General features: G+C 53.7%; 1 protein-coding gene across 10 annotated transcripts in view; it reads right to left on the bottom strand.

The window, feature by feature from the left end:
* MYT1L (myelin transcription factor 1 like) overlaps nucleotides 1-18,703 on the bottom strand; it is a 301,904-nt gene that overhangs the window by 102,218 nt on the left and 180,983 nt on the right. For 9 of the 10 annotated variants that reach the window (XM_059660630.1, XM_059660629.1, XM_059660636.1 and 6 more), the window contains 2 exons: nucleotides 17,593-17,738; nucleotides 1,622-1,776 (listed from right to left, as the gene is read on the bottom strand). The gene's annotated coding sequence lies outside the window, so the exon portion shown is untranslated. The remainder of the gene's footprint in view (nucleotides 1-1,621; nucleotides 1,777-17,592; nucleotides 17,739-18,703) is intronic. The other variant, XM_059660634.1, reaches the window with a different exon arrangement.

The raw sequence follows: 18,703 nt of genomic DNA, 5'->3' as shown, positions 1-18,703 counted from the left end.
GTCAGGACCTGTGAGCACCGGGCAGGCCTCACATGCGCACAGGGCACACGGGCTCGCTGTGCAGACGGGCTCGCTGTGCAGACGGGCTCGCTGTGCAGACGGGCTCGCTGTGCACACGGGCTCGCTGTGCAGACGGGCTCGCTGTGCAGACGGGCTCGCTGTGCACACGGGCTCGCTGTGCAGACGGGCTCGCTGTGCACACGGGCTCGCTGTGCAGACGGGCTCGCTGTGCAGACGGGCTCGCTGTGCAGACGGGCTCGCTGTGCAGACGGGCTCGCTGTGCACACGGGCTCGCTGTGCAGACGGGCTCGCTGTGCAGACGGGCTCGCTGTGCAGACGGGCTCGCTGTGCACACGGGCTCGCTGTGCAGACGGGCTCGCTGTGCAGACGGGCTCGCTGTGCAGACGGGCTCGCTGTGCAGACGGGCTCGCTGTGCAGACGGGCTCGCTGTGCAGACGGGCTCGCTGTGCACACGGGCTCGCTGTGCAGACGGGCTCGCTGTGCAGACGGGCTCGCTGTGCAGACGGGCTCGCTGTGCAGACGGGCTCGCTGTGCACACGGGCTCGCTGTGCAGACGGGCTCGCTGTGCAGACGGGCTCGCTGTGCAGACGGGCTCGCTGTGCACACGGGCTCGCTGTGCACACGGGCTCGCTGTGCACACGGGCTCGCTGTGCACACGGGCTCGCTGTGCAGACGGGCTCGCTGTGCAGACGGGCTCGCTGTGCACACGGGCTCGCTGTGCAGACGGGCTCGCTGTGCAGACGGGCTCGCTGTGCAGACGGGCTCGCTGTGCAGACGGGCTCGCTGTGCACACGGGCTCGCTGTGCAGACGGGCTCGCTGTGCAGACGGGCTCGCTGTGCAGACGGGCTCGCTGTGCACACGGGCTCGCTGTGCACACGGGCTCGCTGTGCAGACGGGCTCGCTGTGCAGACGGGCTCGCTGTGCACACGGGCTCGCTGTGCACACGGGCTCGCTGTGCAGACGGGCTCGCTGTGCAGACGGGCTCGCTGTGCACACGGGCTCGCTGTGCAGACGGGCTCGCTGTGCACACGGGCTCGCTGTGCAGACGGGCTCGCTGTGCAGACGGGCTCGCTGTGCACACGGGCTCGCTGTGCAGACGGGCTCGCTGTGCAGACGGGCTCGCTGTGCAGACGGGCTCGCTGTGCAGACGGGCTCGCTGTGCAGACGGGCTCGCTGTGCACACGGGCTCGCTGTGCAGACGGGCTCGCTGTGCACACGGGCTCGCTGTGCACACGGGCTCGCTGTGCAGACGGGCTCGCTGTGCACACGGGCTCGCTGTGCAGACGGGCTCGCTGTGCACACGGGCTCGCTGTGCAGACGGGCTCGCTGTGCACACGGGCTCGCTGTGCAGACGGGCTCGCTGTGCACACGGGCTCGCTGTGCAGACGGGCTCGCTGTGCACACGGGCTCGCTGTGCAGACGGGCTCGCTGTGCAGACGGGCTCGCTGTGCAGACGGGCTCGCTGTGCACACGGGCTCGCTGTGCACACGGGCTCGCTGTGCACACGGGCTCGCTGTGCAGACGGGCTCGCTGTGCACACGGGCTCGCTGTGCAGACGGGCGGTGGGGCCTACCCCCCCGGTGAAGGCACCTGCTTTACCTTGCAGGAAGTCTTCTCTCCTAGGAATGGAGGCAGCGTGACTGTGGGCAGGACACAGGCCCAGGGGCAGGGTTCTCTCTAAGCTCTACTCCTGGTCCTCCCCAGCTGTGACTATGGCGAAGTCACTTAATTTCTCTGTGCCTTGATTTCTCCATCTGAAAAACATGAACAACAACGCACAGCACCAGTGATCGCACCAGCTCATTAGGAACAAGTGTAAATACAGAGCATGCCCTTGCAGTGGTCAGCAGGGACCCTCAGCTTCCTCCAGGATCAAATGCCTTCTCTCCTACCCATGGACACAAGTTCCCCTGGAGAATTCTTTTCCTGGACTTGGAACCTACTCTTTCGGCTCTGAAAAAGGGTCTCCCAGGCCTTGCTCAGTTGGTCCTGTCTGGGACCAGCCCTGTCTGGGAAGGCTTGCTCCTGCCAGCTAAGTCACCTGGGTGGGCTCATTCCCTCAGTGCTTCCCGCTCCTGTGGCTTATGGGATGAAACCTCCCCAGGCTGTTCTAAACCACAGCCTCGTCAAGAGCACAGGTCAAGTGCACCAAGTCTGGCAACGCTCAGAGATGACGCAGAGGAACTCACAGTGACACTGCACTTAGCCAGCAGCATGACACTAGAACAGGACATCCACGTTCCTTGTAACTTCTCATTCGAACAACAGGCAACGAGACAGCTGAGTGAAGAGACAGGCATCAGGGTCCTCTTCCTCAGAACCCAGCAGCCCTCCCTGTTCCTGGGAAGCAGGTCTTGTCTGCTCCTGCTGGCCCCCAGGAACGGAGCATAACTGGGGGTTATTATGCTGTGACAGGCTGTGTAACTACTAAGACTATCGAATGTCTTGATAGACATTCAGGTCGCTTCCTGTGTTTTCTAAACGAATTCTGCCCTGTGGACATTCCTGCTGGTATGTCCTCCTCCAGCACAGGCCTCAGGCTTCTCAGCCTTTAAACCTGAACAGACTGGACAAGTGGCCCCTTAGCGTGAGCTGGTGCCTCCGCCTGGTGGCAGGTGCACGCCGGACAGTCCCCAAGTCTGACCCACCTACTGCCCTTCTACCATTTCTCTCTCCTCTTCTGGGAGCGACTGACTGTGCCCGTTGCCTTTTTGACACGTTGATATTTAACCTGAATATTTATTCTTTTCATGTTAAACCTCCTCGGTCCACCTCTGGCCTTGTTAGACTCTGACGCGTGCTGTGTGCCTCCTGTCTGCTCTCCTGTCTGCAGACCAGAGGACTGTCCTCGAAAGGAACAGGACTCCTACCTCCAGCACAAAGGGCTCTCCTCAGCGTGACAGGCGTCTCCCTCGGGATTAGGATCCACTGTTCAGGGGCCAGGTGAGCACCTGCCTGGGACTGGACTAGCTCTGTGACCAGCACAGTCAAGTGAAGATGGACAAAGGAGTGAGCACCTGCAAGGAGCTGGCTAGCGGGGCTCCGGCAGCACGGGGGGAGAGGCACAGGGTGGGCAGCACGGGGGGACAGCATGGGGGGGACAGGCACAGGGTGGGCAGCACAGGGGGACAGCATGGGGGGGAGAGGCACAGGGGGGCAGCACAGGGGGGACAGCATGGGGGGGAGAGGCACAGGGGGGCAGCACGGGGGGGACAGCATGGGGGGGAGAGGCACAGGGGGGCAGCACGGGGGGGGACAGCACGGGGGGGGAGAGGCACAGGGGGGCAGCACGGGGGGGACAGCACGGGGGGGGGAGAGGCACAGGGGGGCAGCACGGGGGGGGACAGCACGGGGGGGGAGGCACAGGGGGGCAGCACGGGGGCTGCTTCACTCGGGAACGTGCCTTTTCTAAGGGGGGTGCCTGGGCTCTGACCCAAGGACAAGCCAGATGGCCGAGCGGGACGCAGACCGAGAACGTGCAAGTGCGCATGCCCAGGGAGAGGAAGCTTAGAGCACGCCATCACAGGCTGCCGGATGCGCAGAGTGGGTGTCGGTGCCATGTGCGTGCGGCGAGGGGTTTCAGAGGGTTCCAAGTCCGAGTCGGGGCGAAAGTGATATAATTCCTGTTTCTGTTCTCCCTGGAAACCAGGAGGGTCTTCTTCTCCCCACAGAGTGAGGAGCACCTGCCCACTGGGGAGCCGCCCGCCTCCAGTTTCAGCTCAGCTTGGGGGTATCTCCTCATGCACGGCTAAATGCCCTGTATTTTACAGGACAGTTTCCTCTGTCAGATTCAGAATTCCACACTATTAATTTTAAAGTCTTTAAATAAAACACACAAGTCCAACCAAGTCATAGGGGCAGGACAAGCACGGAGAGACACTGCCTCTTGTCCATCTATTGGACCTTCTCTGGGTCGGAATGCCGGACGATGCTGACGCGTGAGGTCAAATCCGTCCTTATTTATCCACCAAAAAATACCATTTTTCGGCCTGCAAGCTGACACGGTCCAATTGGTCAAATGCGATAGAAGATGGACCTTCCACGCGTGCGTGACCAACAGTGACACAGGGCGCTTTATCTTAAAGTGCCACCGCCGCTGAGAAGGGACCATGTCCTCCCAGGCAGGCTGCTCCCCACTCCGGGGGCCACCAGCTCCACAACCACCGCGAGGAGGCCGGCGCTGGGACAGCAGAGCCGCCACCACGTCTGTAAACGCCGTTTCCCAAACCTCATTACGGTACAGCTGGTGACTCAAACTCTTACGCTGAGGTCCTAACCCCAGGACCCTGAATGTGACCGAAATCGGGTCGCTGCCCATAAATAAGTTAAGATGTGGTCATACTGACCAGGGTGGGCTTTTATGAAAGGGGGTTTTGGACAGAGACACGGCAGGGAGAGCACGCTGCGACCAGTGAGGGAGAGCACAGATGCTGCTATGGGCAGGGCGGCCACTGACTCGGGAACGCCAGACGCCTGAGCGTGGGAGCAGATGCTCCCTCCGGCTCAGGAGGAGCCTGCAGGGGTGCCCTGGGCTCTGACATGGACTTCACCCTCCAGGCTGTGAGACCACGAACCTCCGCCGTCCGCAGCCTGAGCAAAGGCACCAGCGCTGGGTCTCCTCGCCCCTCGGAGGCCCTGCCTCAGTCAGTCTGTGGGTGAGGGTCTCTACTGGGGCTCTCTGTGACCCTCCTCACTCCATTCCTGGCTCTTACTTCAAAGCCACTGACAATCACCTCCATTGGGGGTTTTCATTTGGATGGAGTGGAAGGTCACGGGTCACAGCCACGGCCTTGCCCGAGGCCTGGCTCTCGGTCTCTGGCCAGCCTTGCAGGCTGAGGGGTCTTAGGCCCATTTCCAATTGCCCTTGTCCATTCAGATGGCACCCTGCAAACGCTCTAGCTGTCTGTGGAGAAAACGGGTGACACAGGAGGAGTACACCTTTCCCACATTCTCCTGTGTCCCAGGCTGAGCCTCCCAGGACCTGAGGAGGAGGAGGGTGGCTGCAGCTGGAATCCGACACTGAGACACACCCGCCAGTGGTCATGTGTTCGGACCGCTGTAAGGAGTCCCTGAGTGTCAGAACGAAGGATGGAGACAGCAGGAATGGAGCGAAACCATGGTCATAGGTTAGAAGGAAAACAGGAAGTGAGCTGGGCAGTTTTAACCTGTGGGAGGGAGGGCTGCAGCTCACCTGGCTGGGAGAAGGGAGGGACCCTTCAGGAGAGCTGAGGCAGGAGGCGGACGCATGCCCATGGCTGGGCTGGGCATCTGTGGAGGCTCCAAGCCCTGGACAGCAGCCGCCTGCCTCCCTGCACAGCCTTGGATCTGAGGAGGCTGTCGGTGGGCCTCTTGCTGTGGGCAGGGGCAGGTCACCAAGGGCTGCCTAGACGTGGCCTGTGCACCGTCGTCCATCCTGGGAGATCTCTGTGCTGAGCTCCACCCACAATCTGTGTGGACCTTCCCATCCTGTAGCAGTTCTGACTGGGTGAGCCTCTCCCACAGGTGGGACTGCTCCCTGTGCGCACACCTGGGGGACCAGCCTCTCCCACAGGTGGGACTGCTCCCTGTGCGCACACCCGGGGGACCAGGCGACGGGAGGAGCCTGAAGGGCTGCACCCCCCTCAGAGCACCAGTCCTGGGCGGTCGGCTCTGACCCAGAGCTGTGCCTGAGCCACCTACCTCAGGCTGTCAACACAAGCTTTCCCATCAGCCTGGAGCGAGGGCATTCCTTCCAAGGGGCCCTTCCTTCAAAGAGAGGCATGGGCAGGGGCATGGTTGACGTGATGCGCTGCCGAAGGTCCCTTTGAAACTGTCTAATTTTAAAGTCTCCCAATTAAAACAGAAACTCGGGGCAACCTTTTCCTGGCTGGCTTGCTTTCCTTACACGTGAAAAGTGCGGACTCTTCTGAGAAGGTACTTTACATTGATTCAAAATACTCCCTCTCAACAAATGCCAGTTTCCGTAATTCTGAATTTTTTTATCTTGACTATAATAAAAAGTCAGTATACTGTATCTACCTTCTGCCACTGCTCCTGCTGAAATTACTTCCCCAAGGTGCCCAAACCCCAAACCCAGGCGAGCTTTCTCCCCGCGGCCCCTGACGTGTCCGGTCTCTCTCTGCTCCTGAGCCCCTTCTCCTGTGGGGGTGCAATCCACCTCCTCATTTTCAAGCTGCTCTTCCTACCCCCAAATTTAGATGCTCCCAGAATTCTGTTCCCGTGTCTCTGCTTTCATTCTTGGTGACTCTGTTCACTGCATGAACTTAACTTTTACCTCTAACTAAACAACTCATCCAGCTTTGCCTCCAAGCTTGATTTTTCATCAAATCTTTTCCCCGTTTCTGGCATCTGCCTCGTCTCCCTGCCCAGACACCAGGGATGCCTCATGGTTGCTTCCCTCCTGCCACCAGCCAACTCTGACTCCCACTTCCACCAGGGCCACCAACCCTCCGTCACCTTTCCTCCAGCAGAAAGTCGCCCTGGCCCTGCTCTTCCCTCTTCCCCTGTGCAGCCAGGTGTCGGGTTACAGACTTTCTGTCTCAGCTCTGCAGTGACTCACATTCTCCTCACACCTTCCTCCTGGTCCCACTGGAGCTGCCGGAGTCTGGGCAGCCCGTCTCAGCACCCGCTCCCCGATCAGATGTGGCCGGACCTGTGTCTGCGTCTCCACTAGAGTCTAAGCCATCCTGTGGCCCCTGATGTTTTTTCCTTTATTTGTAAACCTTATACAGAAACCCAACGTACAAGATGGAGGAAGCTCAGACACTCTGGATGAAGCGGGTGAGGGGTGGGACCCTGGCAACTTGGTTTTCACTCATTCCCCTCGGCCACTGGCTCCACAGGGCTCAGCATCCTGGGGGGCGGGCTCCCTCCCTGCCTGGGGGGCCCTGTTCCGCCTGCGTGGTCATCAGCTCAGCCAGCACCAGGTCTTGGACCTTAGGCCTGAGCTTTATTTACCTGGGATGGTACTTCACCCAGGAAAGGCCCCCATGGTACTTACTTACTGAGTTGAAACCAACATAAAACCAGCACCTGTAAGAAACGTCTAGACCAGCGGTTCTCAACCTGTGGGTCACGACCCCTTGGCGGTCGAACGACCCTTTCACAGGGGTCGCCTAAGACCATCCTGCATATCAGATATTTACATGACGATTCATCACAGTAGCAACATGACAGTTATGAAGTAGCCACGAAAATAATGTTATGGTTGGGTCACAGCATGAGGAACTGTATTTAAGGGGCCAGAAGGTGGAGAACTGCTGGTCTAGACAGATTTCTCTCTAACGCCCACCAGTCTGCTTGTTCTCAGGGGAACAGACATGCCCCCTGGTCCCGAGAGTGTGGCAGTGCTCAGGCCTCCTGGTGAACTAACCTGGGAGGCTGTGACAGATGCCACACTCCCCTACTGACATCAGCACATATTTACATACATTTGCATAGAACATTCAGGTCACCTCCTGCTCCCAAACCTGCATGCTGGATGAATTTTTTAAGAAGGTAGTGTGACCTGTGGCAATTATATTCAAACCCAATATTCAGAACAGGATACATGAAGCAAAACAAAAATCTAAACCAATCAATGGCACGCCTGATTAGATAAAGACGGTAGAGCTGCAGCGGCAGAGCCCACACCGAGACCTGCTCCTCAAGGACCACTCCCCCCCTCAGCCAACACTCACTGGGCCTGTCAGGTGTCGAAGGTCTGGTTCCGGCTTCGTCATTCTAAGGTGGCAGGTCCCACTGCCCTCCCTGCACACGGCCTCTGTGGATTGAATAAGCCCTGGCTGGGCTCCCTGCATGAGAGCTGGGCCAGGCGTGCTTCCCTCTGACCAGGGCTGAGCAGGGCTCTGCATGGGCTCTGGGGGGTCTGCGTCTCATGGATGGAGGAGCGGGGGAGGGGCTCAGAGAGGCCAGGCTTCAGGCCCAGGACCAGGAGCAGACGGCAGGGGGTGGGGGAGGGGGAGACAGGCGGGGGCAGCCCATCTGAGGGGCCCTGACCAGTGGAGTTCCCTCCACCCACTAAGTCTCCGTGTCTCAGTGACAAAGAGCTTCTCACCCTCACTGGAGGTCAGCCTCTCCCCTGCTGTTAGCTGCCAGCATTGTACTCTTCATTACCAGCTCCAATCAACTGCATGTCTATAAAACCCAACAGAACGACCCTTTAGCTTTATGAATCAATGTTAATTTTTCATAAATCTGGAGACTGGCACGTTGCCATCATTAGCTCCGGGCACTGGGACCTCAGAGTGATCTGTGTCTCTGTGATGTCACAGCAGTCGGGACAGTGAGGTGAAGCAAGGGCAACGTGCTTGAAGCAGGGGCCTGGGAGACACACTCAGGACAGAGCCACATGGAAGAAGGCAAGGACCCCAGCCAGAGGTCATGTGACACCACGTGGGTGGAGGCACTGGCCCTGACTCAATGGGCCCTAATCCCTGGCCAGGAGACCAGTTCCCAACGGACTCTGGCCCCAGATCTGTTTGCAGAGCTACTGACTGAAGAACCCTTGTGCACCAGGAGAAAATTAGCTTCAAGATTTGAAGGTGACATGAGGAATTAGCATTTTTTAAAATTCTAGGATTCATCCTGCTAAAAACATTGATTGAGTCACCATGTTCTCACAGAGATGACGTGCGGCAGGGACTCTGAGGTAATCCCCTGAAGATGACTCACTGTCTCAGCTGTCTGTCCCCGGTTCAGAACATTCTGAAGGACCGGGTGATGTGAGCAGCCCCAGCAGCCTGTTGGGGGGCTGTGACCCTGTGACCCTGTGCCCCGCCCGATGCACCCTGATATCGCACTGACAGTCACAGGGTGGTAGGGAGGGCCATGCAGAGCACGGTGACTTTGGACTGCCACACACTTACATTCTTAGAACCTAAGCAGTGAGCGCACGGGGCTGGCACAGGGTCTGGGCCTGGTCTGGCTCTTGCCTAAGGAGCTTCATCACGGTAGATACGCCACTGAATTCCATTTTAAAACAGGATTAGATAGAGGGATTAAACAATTAAGTTCTCCTGCTGTCATTTTTTTTTAATTTTGTTTTATTGCTTCAGGAAGAGTATTACATATGTCTCCTTTCCCGCCCCCCCTTGACTTTCCCCCCGGCCTCCCCTACCCCCCAGTGTCTTGTATCCATTGGTTATGCTTATAGGCATGCATACAAGTCCTTCAGTTGATCTCTTAACATCCGAGCCCCCCCCCCCCACACACACCTCCTGCTGTCGTTTTAAAAGTTCTAGAAACACTGAGGGGAATTAAGACAGACATCCTGGTGTATTCTGAACATTATGGGTCCAGAATGGTCCCCCTGACTTCTGCCCACAGTCTCTGTCCCTGGGGTCTTCTTGGCCCAGGCAATGGAACCCACACATCCAGTTGCTCATCTCAGAAACTCAGGGTCACCATTCATCCTCCCTTCCTTTCAATCCCCACATCAACAATTCTTCGTGACTTTATCTCGAAAATCCGTATTAAATTGTTTTTCTTCATCGACACACCTCGGCCTAAGCTACACCCCTCACCTGACAAATGAAGCCCCTTGCTCATTGGCTCCCACGGCTCCTCCACCCCTGTAAGCACCACACCTCCAGGCTGTGACCAAACGTGAGGAACCCTGGGGTCACAGATCCCTGAGCTCGGGCAGAGTGCTAGGTGCCCCCCGCCCCCCGCAGCAGAAGCCTGAGGCAGCGTGGCCGCCGGGTCAGCTGCGACAGCCCTCGTGGGGGCAGTGACGCGTCCCTGGTGTCATTCCCGGGAATTCTCTGGGTTCCTCGTATCCACAGCTTGCAGCTGAACAGATGGTTTTCAAGGGAGACGTGCAGCCGTGTCTAGCCAAAATCTTTCCTAACAACCACCCCTCCTCCCACCGCCACCCGGGTGCCTTCGAACAGCACGGAGCTCGGACTGCAGAGCTGCTCTTCCTGACCAGGGAGCTGTGCACAAGCACTCAGGCCTCCTGAGGGTCGTTTCATGCAGCTGCTCCGTCCCTCGCGCTCTCACCTCAACCTTCCCTCACATCCATCTTTTTAAAAAATATATATTTTATTGATTTCTTACAGAGAGGAAGGGAGAGGGATAGAGAGTTAGAAACATCAATGAGAGGGAAACATTGATCATCTGCCTCCTGCACACCCCCTACTGGGGATGTGCCCGCCACCAAGGTACATGCCCTTGACCGGAATTGAACCCGGGACCCTTCAGTCCGCAGGCCGATGCTCTGTCCACTGAGCCAAACCGGTCAGGGCCCTCACATCCATCTTATTTGTAGATTTTGTTTGCAAGACCATAGTATTGCATCTTTGTGTTAACTCTGAAGAACAGTTAAAGAGAAGACAAATTAAAATAACATGAGTGATACAAATTACATTTTATTAAGCAATTAAATGATTTCTGTGCTCCCAGTCACACTGATCATATCTATTTTCTTAGGGACTTTGTTCTAATATGTTCCCGACAATCACTGCTCAATTACAATGGGGATCCGTGACATTGCCTATTATTTTCTTATCAATTATCATCTCTGGCAGAAGTAGAAAAGGCCCCATGCCTGCTCCCGCCACTCCGGCCACCGTCCCTGAGCTTTGAGATCATCCGGCCCCAGGCCCTCAGGTCATCCCACAGCTTAAGCTCAGAGCCTCCCTTGTGCAGCATTTGTCCCGTCTGGTCCCACTTCTCACTCATCGTTCTTGGAACTCAGGGCCAGAGCCGCACATTCCCTCCTGGCTGCGCCGGGCAGCCCCTCTCGTGGAGCATGTGGAACACCTCTCCTCTGCTCCTCCTCCACACGCCCTCATTTTACCTCCAACCCTCCAGCCTGAGTTTCAGCTCATCCAAGACTCAGAAGCCCCGGTGTTGCCCAAACCCAGGACCGCCCCACACTCCTTGGAGATCGTTGCTCCCGGCTCAGGGTCATGACTTCCAAACCCCCCACAACAGCCTGAATGAGTTCTGCACCTAGGCTACCAACCCCAACCACCATCACCTGACTCCAACAATGCACACTCCAGAGCTCTGCCCGTGGCACCATGGCGGGCAACAGCACGCGTGCAGGAGAACCCAGAGCAGCCCGCAGGCTCTGCCAGGCCCTGCCGCTCCTGCAGCTGAAACCAAGCAGCTCTGGCATTTCAGACGTTCTCTCGGAAGGGTCCAACTCTCCTCCAGACACTCCCGCTGACACTATACATGGACCCACTGCCCGGAGGGCCAGTCTAGCCTTCCTCCCCCAGAGCCGAGCCCCAGCGTCCTTTGGAGACGGGCGCTTTAAAAGGATCGGTGTCTAGTCGCTTGAAAAATAATTCAGCTCACAACCAGGACTCAGTGTTCCCATCCCTCTCCCCCCACCGCTATTTTGGGACACAGCCCTGTTATCACTGAGCAGAATGACACTCACAGCAGGTACACTGACACACGGAGACTTGCTGGATCGGCTCACTAATTGGATCTCTGCACTTGCCAGGATGATGGCACAAGTAGGTGGTGCTGAGACCTGTGAGTTCAGAACCCTACTTGCCGCCCATTTCCTGTAATGGAAGGCCACTGGCAGCTTCAGGCACGGCACGCGGTAACGCACCCACCCAGCCCGACAGAAAAAATGCCACTCTGAACAAGAACACTGGTAATGCATAAAGGAAACAGAAGAACCCAAGGTGGATGCAAGAAGCTCCCCAGCACTCACGAGCGCTGCACATGCAAATCTCCCGTGAAACGACGGGAGAGCGCCCTCATCCATCACTGCGTGGCACTCCGTCAGCGTCCCTCCTGCAAGTGCTGAAGCAGCGGCCTTGAGCGAGGAGGCTCCCGCAGAGCCGTGCGGGGCAAGCACAGAGCCACAAGGTTGAATAACTCAGAGATCAGCGCGCCACCCACCTGCCTGTGAGGCGCAGGATCAGCAAGAGCACATGAACACCAGGCCTCCTGGTCCTGACACTCCTTATAATATTTCGTATATAACAACAGACTTACATATTTACATCCACATGTAATTACATATTTATATATACAGGTGATAGTAATATATTTACATGTAAATGTATTTGTATTTTATTTGTGCATATATCTGTATATATCTACGTTTATGTACAATGTTTTTATGTTATAGTATTTACATATACAATACATATATAAATACATTATACACACACATCATATGTACTGTAAGCCCATGTGGAGCAGACACAATAGTAACAATATGTACAGGCTGCACAGGGCCCTGGAGACATGGTAGAGACACGCCCTCGCAGTTAAGGACGTTGGCTCGGCAGTTAAAATGCCTGCCTCGGGGAGAATCCCACCTGTGTCATTTACTAACTGAAACGCTGGACACATTATTTATATTCTGCTCATCAGTTTCCTCTAATACAAATTATGGGTAAGAATAGCACCAATTTCATGGGAGTTTTGAAGACTAAATGGTATATATGCTGAGTGGCACTTTTCTAACCACGCTTGATACCTAGTGGGTACTTAATATTTGGCTACTATTTCCATCATTTGTCGTCTACGTTCTTTTCATGTGACCCGCCTCATGTGACCTGTATAAAGCCCTTTGATTACTACTTTTTGGAAAAGGAAATTAAGACTTTGATGGGATTTGCCCAAAGGCACACAAATGGTTACCGGCTGTGCCAGGACGAACCTAATGACACTTGTTAGCTGTTTTAAATACATTTGTTGCAAACGGGTCAGGAGCACGGATTTATAAAGCTGGTGCCATTCCAGCAGATTCCTCCTTCTGGAGGCATGGTCAGCTTTTCTTTAGAACAGTCGCCATCAGAGCGCAATTCATGGAGCTTTCCAGGAAGCAGCTACTGGTTTTAAGTCAAGTCTAACATGGCAGTGGGTGCAAAGGTGGCTCTTGTTGGGCTCCAGTCCGGGGAAGCAGGGCTTCCTGGGGTGTCTGCCACAGACACCCCAGTGCTCACGGCTCAGCAACCACCGGGGCTGATTGGGACACACTAGGACAGAAAATGCCCTAAACCAAAACCTTGTTCTATGGCACTTCTCTCTCTCCAACAAGAGGCAAGGCCTGTAAGTGCTTCTTAACCGAGGGTGCTGAGAGGAGGCAGGCTGCTGTGGACACGTGGGCTCAGTGGGGGTCAGCAGGAAGCCTGGAGAGTGAAGGTCGTGGGACTGGGCCACCGTCAGTGGGTGCTGAGTGATGGCAGTTGGTCCTCCTGAGCATTTCTGATTGGGAGCTGCATTCTAAAGACAGGACCACAGAAGAGCAGTCTAGGGATCCCCAGTCTGAACAACTGCACGATGGCAGCTGGACCGGAACCGATGGTTGAATGCATGGCCCTGGGCACTGGAGACAGACAGGTGGGCGGAGGAGTGGAGACAGGTGGCCTCCCGATGGGGACAGAGACAGGTACCCATCCCTGAGTAAACCACCCTGCTGTGACCCCACCTGAGAGAGTGCCGAGACAGACCAGCCCCTATCCTGTCCCCTGTGGGCCCAGGGGCACAGCACACATCACACCTCCCCACACCAGACCCCAGTCCCTCGGCAGGAAGTCCTTCGTCCTAAGGTGGAGCTGCACACGCCACGTGCCCGCTGCACACGCCACGTGCCCGCTGCACCAAGTGCCCGTGATCCATATCCTTGTGCCTTGCTTCTTCCAATCTCTGGGTTTTGTATTTCTCTTCGACCTAGTAAGCCATTTACAGGTTTATCCATCTCATGATCTCATTTTCAAGGTCCAGTTCTGAGGTCGCCTCCCCTTCAAAGACACCTTTGATCCCTCTAGTCAGAGGTAAGGTCTCCTTTGGGTTCTCCTACCTCATCTCACCCAGGCCTCTGCTGATGCAGCGAGAGGTGACGGAGCCCCTCCCAGGGCAGGAGCGCACTCTGCAATATAGAAGGGAAAGAGCTTCCAGCTCCCACGCCTGAGGCGTGTTCCGTCTGTGAATTCTTTGAGGGCAATGACCACAGCTTCTCCATTTGTCACCTCCAGAGACTAGAAGAGTTCCTGGCACAAAATACGTACTCAAAAGTGTGGAATGAATGAGAAACTGATGCAAAGTGATTAATGTACATTTACTCCTTGGTCTCTGTGACAGGAAAAGGTAGCTGTGATCAAAGCCTTTTTGCTGTGTAATTTTTGTCATATCTTATTCGAATGCTAACTTCTGAATCTTTATATGCAGCTTGGAAACAGATTGGATTAACAACTAAAATCTGAAGACTACTTGGAATTAGTAGGTGGTGTCAAATTTGGACCCTAAATAAAGTTCATTTCTGTCCTGCTGTAGACCACCCCAGTCTGCTCCAGGTACTGTCCTGGCTACTTATCATGACGTCTTCTTAGGACAGTCACTTAAATCCTCCAATCTTCCCTTGACCGACCCCTAAAGTAGGAAGAGGCGTCACTCAGACTCACAGGTTTGGGGACGGCAGTGCATGCCTGGAGCTGGTGCATGTGGCAGGGTGCAGTCACTGATAGCTCTCATTATACCCACATGACACAAATCCGCCTATATAATAAAAGCCTAATATGCTAAGTGTCCAGTCAACCAGTTGGCCGTTCAACCAATCAAAGCGTAATATGCTAATGATATGCTAAGGCCACTCAACTGCTTGCTATGTCGTGCAATGACCACCAGGGGGCAGACATTTGACCGGTCGACCAGTAGCTGACATGAACTGATCTCCAGGGGGCAGAGGCTCCGACCAGTAGGTTAGCTTGATGCTGGAGTCTGGCTGATCAGAACTGGGCGAGACAGGCCAGACATGCCCTGGAGCCCTTCCATGGTCCCTCCCTGACTGGTCAACCTCCTGTGCCCCTCCCTGGCCCTGATCGCACACTGGTGGGTTGTTCGGCCTGGCCTGTGCCCTCTTGCAATCCGGGACCCCTTGGGGGATGTCAGAGAGCCAGTTTCAGCCCGATCCCGCAGGCCAGGCTAAGGAACCCCACTGGTACACGAATTTGTACACCAGGCCTCTAATCCTATATAATAAAAGCGTAATATGCAAAGTGACCGAATGGTGGAACGACCCAGTTGCTATGATGTGCACTGACCACCAGGGGACAGACACTCAATGCAGGAGCTGTCCCCTGGTGGTCAGTGTGCTCCCACAGAAGGAGTGCCACTCAGCTGACTGACCCGTCCCGGTGGCAGCCACTCACTCCCTCAGTAGTCCTGCAGGCCCAATCTCCGGAGAATGGGTCAGGCACTGAGGGACTGGCGCCGCCGGCACGATTCCAACAGTGCCACTGGCCTCCTGGAAGTTGGCCTCGGGCACCATGGCTGCTTCCCCTCCCTAGATGCTCCGCAAGGAAGAAACAATATAAACGTGGCCGCCAAGTGGCTCCCGACAACCAGCGTGAACATCAGGGGGACAGATCCAGATCCCAGGCCGGCAAGGGTGTCCTACCATCTGTGGGAGGGCCAATCGCATCCCGGCCACGCCCCCCCCCCCCCCCCCCTTTGGGACTGGCGCCAGACACAGGACTCACAGCTGGCGAGCGCTGCTGTGGCAGAGTAAGCCTCTCCTGATCAGGCAGGCGCAGTGGGGCCGGGATGAGCAGGAGCAGAGGCAGGAGCGGCAGGCTGCGGTTTCGCCTCAATCCCTGCAGGCCATGCCGAGGGACCCCACCCATGCATGAATTCATGCACCCGGTCTCTGGTATAAATATAACAGCTAATAACTCAGAATAGATCACACCATAATGTGAAAGCTAAAATTATAAAATTCTTACAAGAAAATATAGAGGAGAATCGTCACGGCACTGGACTGGGCAGCGATTTGTTGAATGTGACACCAAAAGCACAGGCAACAAAATAAAACTAGACCCACTGGACTGCGTCAAAATTAACCATGTTGTGCATCAGTGGACACTACCACTGAATGAAAAGGCAAATCATGCAATGGGAGAAAATGCTTATAAATCATGTATCTGATGAGGGGTTAATATGCAGAATACATATAAAACCCTACAGCAAACAACAACAATAAAACAACTCAATGAAGGCAAAGAATTTGAGCACAAAGTTATCCAAAGACAGAGAAATGGCCAAAAAGCACGTGAAAGAAAAGATGTTCAACATCACGAATCATCCGGGAAATGCAAATCAAAACCATGTGAGGGACCAATTCACGCCCGTTAGGATAGCTATTAAATGCAAACAAAACAAAACAGAAAACAACAAGTGCTGGTGAGGATGTGAAGACATTGGAAGCCTTGTACACTGTTGGTGAAAATGTAAAGTGGTACAGCCACTACGGAGAACAGTATGGCAGTTCCTTTAAAAATTAACAATAGAGCCGAAACCGGTTTGGCTCAGTGGATAGAGCGTTGGCCTGCGGACTGAGGGGTCCCGGGTTCGATTCCGGTCAAGGGCATGTACCTGGGTTGCAGGCACATCCCCAGTGTGAGATGTGCAGGAGGCAGCTGATCGATGTTTCTCTCTCATCGATGTTTCTAGCTCTCTCTCTCTCTCCTTTCCTCTCTGTAAAAAAAAAATCAATAAAATATATTAAAAAAATTAACAATAGAATTACCACATGATCAAGCAATTCCACTTCTAGATATATACTCAGTCCTGAAAGCAGGGACTCAAACTGAAAACAGGTACCCGTACATCATGTTCACAGCAGGGTGAGTCTACACAGCTATTAGGTGGAAGCAACCCCAGTGTGCATGGACAGAGGACGAGACAGACAAAACATGGTCCCCCCAGGCAATGGAACGCTATCAGCCTTTACAGGGAAGGACATGCTGACACATGCAATAACACGGTGAACCCTGAAGATATCCTAAGTGAAATAAGGCAACCACAAAAACACAAATACTGTATGATTCCACTCACATAAAGTCCCTAGAATTGTCAGATTCATGGAGACAGAAAGTAGAATGGAGGCTGCCAGAATATGGGGGAGTAGGAAATATGGAGTGACTGCTTAATGGGGAAGAATGACATTTTGGAAGATAAGGAAGTTCTAGAGATAGATGTTGGTGATGGTCACACAGCTACTACTGGACTGTACACACAAAAATGATTAAAATGGTATATTTTGTGTTATACATGTTTTACTACAATTTAAACAATTCTTAAACCAACACCTTAATAACCTGAAGTTTTGCAAGGAGCACGGCTCCCAGGCTCCACAGTGGCACCAAGGGAGGTTTATCAACAGTAACTGACAGCAGCCTGTGAGGACTTCTGCTATGCAAACAGGGCCCTAATTAAAGACTGATTGATTTCCTTCACGATAAAATGTCCCCTAAATAGAACTAAGTGTAGAAATAGAGACCTGATTTTAGAGGGGCTTCCGTACAATGGCCAGAGGGTGAACAGACCTACCCTATGGCTTCCTGTGAGGTTATTTCTGGGTGACGCCATTGGATAACAGAAGGCTACCTGAGTCTGTGTTTAGAAACGGATTACAAAATCTGACTTTATGTTGAGTTTATTTATTAAAACTAAGGGGTATTGTGCTCTTTGGCAAATAAAAAACCCACCATTTGCAAACCCATCTTTACGTTTTTTCAAAGTAAGATATTTTAAGGTAAACAGACGAGACGTTTGTCTGCATGAAAGCCAGGAGCAGGACATGGGGTCCTTACCTTTACGTGTCTCCTCGGGTAGCCATACGGATGTGGGACCCACCAGAACTTTTCTTGACGGGATGTTGTTGGCAATTTGAGAGAGAGAAACACTTGATTGGATTCGATAGCTACATTTTTGTCTCTTCCACCAGATGTGGGTCACTCTAGAGAAAAAGAAAGGGTAGAGAAATGGGGTTGATATTCATAATGAAACAAAATTCCTGCATCGGGGCAGTGAGTCTCAGGGAGGTTTGCACTTGAAGACAGTGGCATCGGGATGAGCAGGCTGAGTGGACAGACCCACACAGACGCCACAGGGCGGGGCGGTGGAGACACCACCTCGAATCACACCGATTCATTTCTGATAAATGATTCACTATAGAAAACTCCTTTAGAAAACTAAGTCACTGTGATGTAAAAACTACACAAAACTGTAAACATATTCTTATAAATCTAGGTGTAGGAGTTATTTTGTGATTGAGTCTAGAAAGTATCAAATATTTAGAGGATAATTAGAGAAGCATATGTATGTGTCTCTACATACACACACAGCTTGCATCACCAGCAGGTTGCCGTATGTGTCTTTATTTTTGTTTCTCTACTATGAAGACAATAAGTAAGCTGTAGCCCTTTCCATCAAAAGACTTTAGACCAGTGGTTCTCAACCTTCCTAACGCCGCGACCCTTTAATACAGTTCTTCATGTTGTGGTGACCCCCAATTTCATTGTTACAAATTGAACATAATTAAAGCATAGTGATTAATCACAAAAACAATATGTAATTATGTATGTGTTTTCCGATGGTCACAACCCCTGTGAAAGGGTTGTTTGACCCCCAAAGGGGTCGCAACCCACAGGTTGAGAACCGCTGTTTTAGAGCATGTTAGTTGCTAACTTAAAAAAATACCTCAATAATTTAAATTTTTATTTGTTAAAACTATAAAGCATTGGGGCTAAAGAAAAACAGATTTGCTATTTCCTTTCCTTCTTTTACTCCCTCTTTTTTCCCACCTTTTGCTTTTCCTCTAAATTTGTTTCCAAATGATGAGACAGAATTCCCCAGGCTGATACATGTAAGTACTTCTCCATATATATTATAATTGGGTTATCTTTATTCTCATTATGTTAA

Source organism: Myotis daubentonii, chromosome 12, assembly GCF_963259705.1.
Source record: "Myotis daubentonii chromosome 12, mMyoDau2.1, whole genome shotgun sequence".
Taxonomy (NCBI): Eukaryota; Metazoa; Chordata; class Mammalia; order Chiroptera; family Vespertilionidae; genus Myotis; species Myotis daubentonii.
Note: the sequence above shows the minus strand (reverse complement) of the source record. Positions and strands in the feature narration are given on the sequence as shown.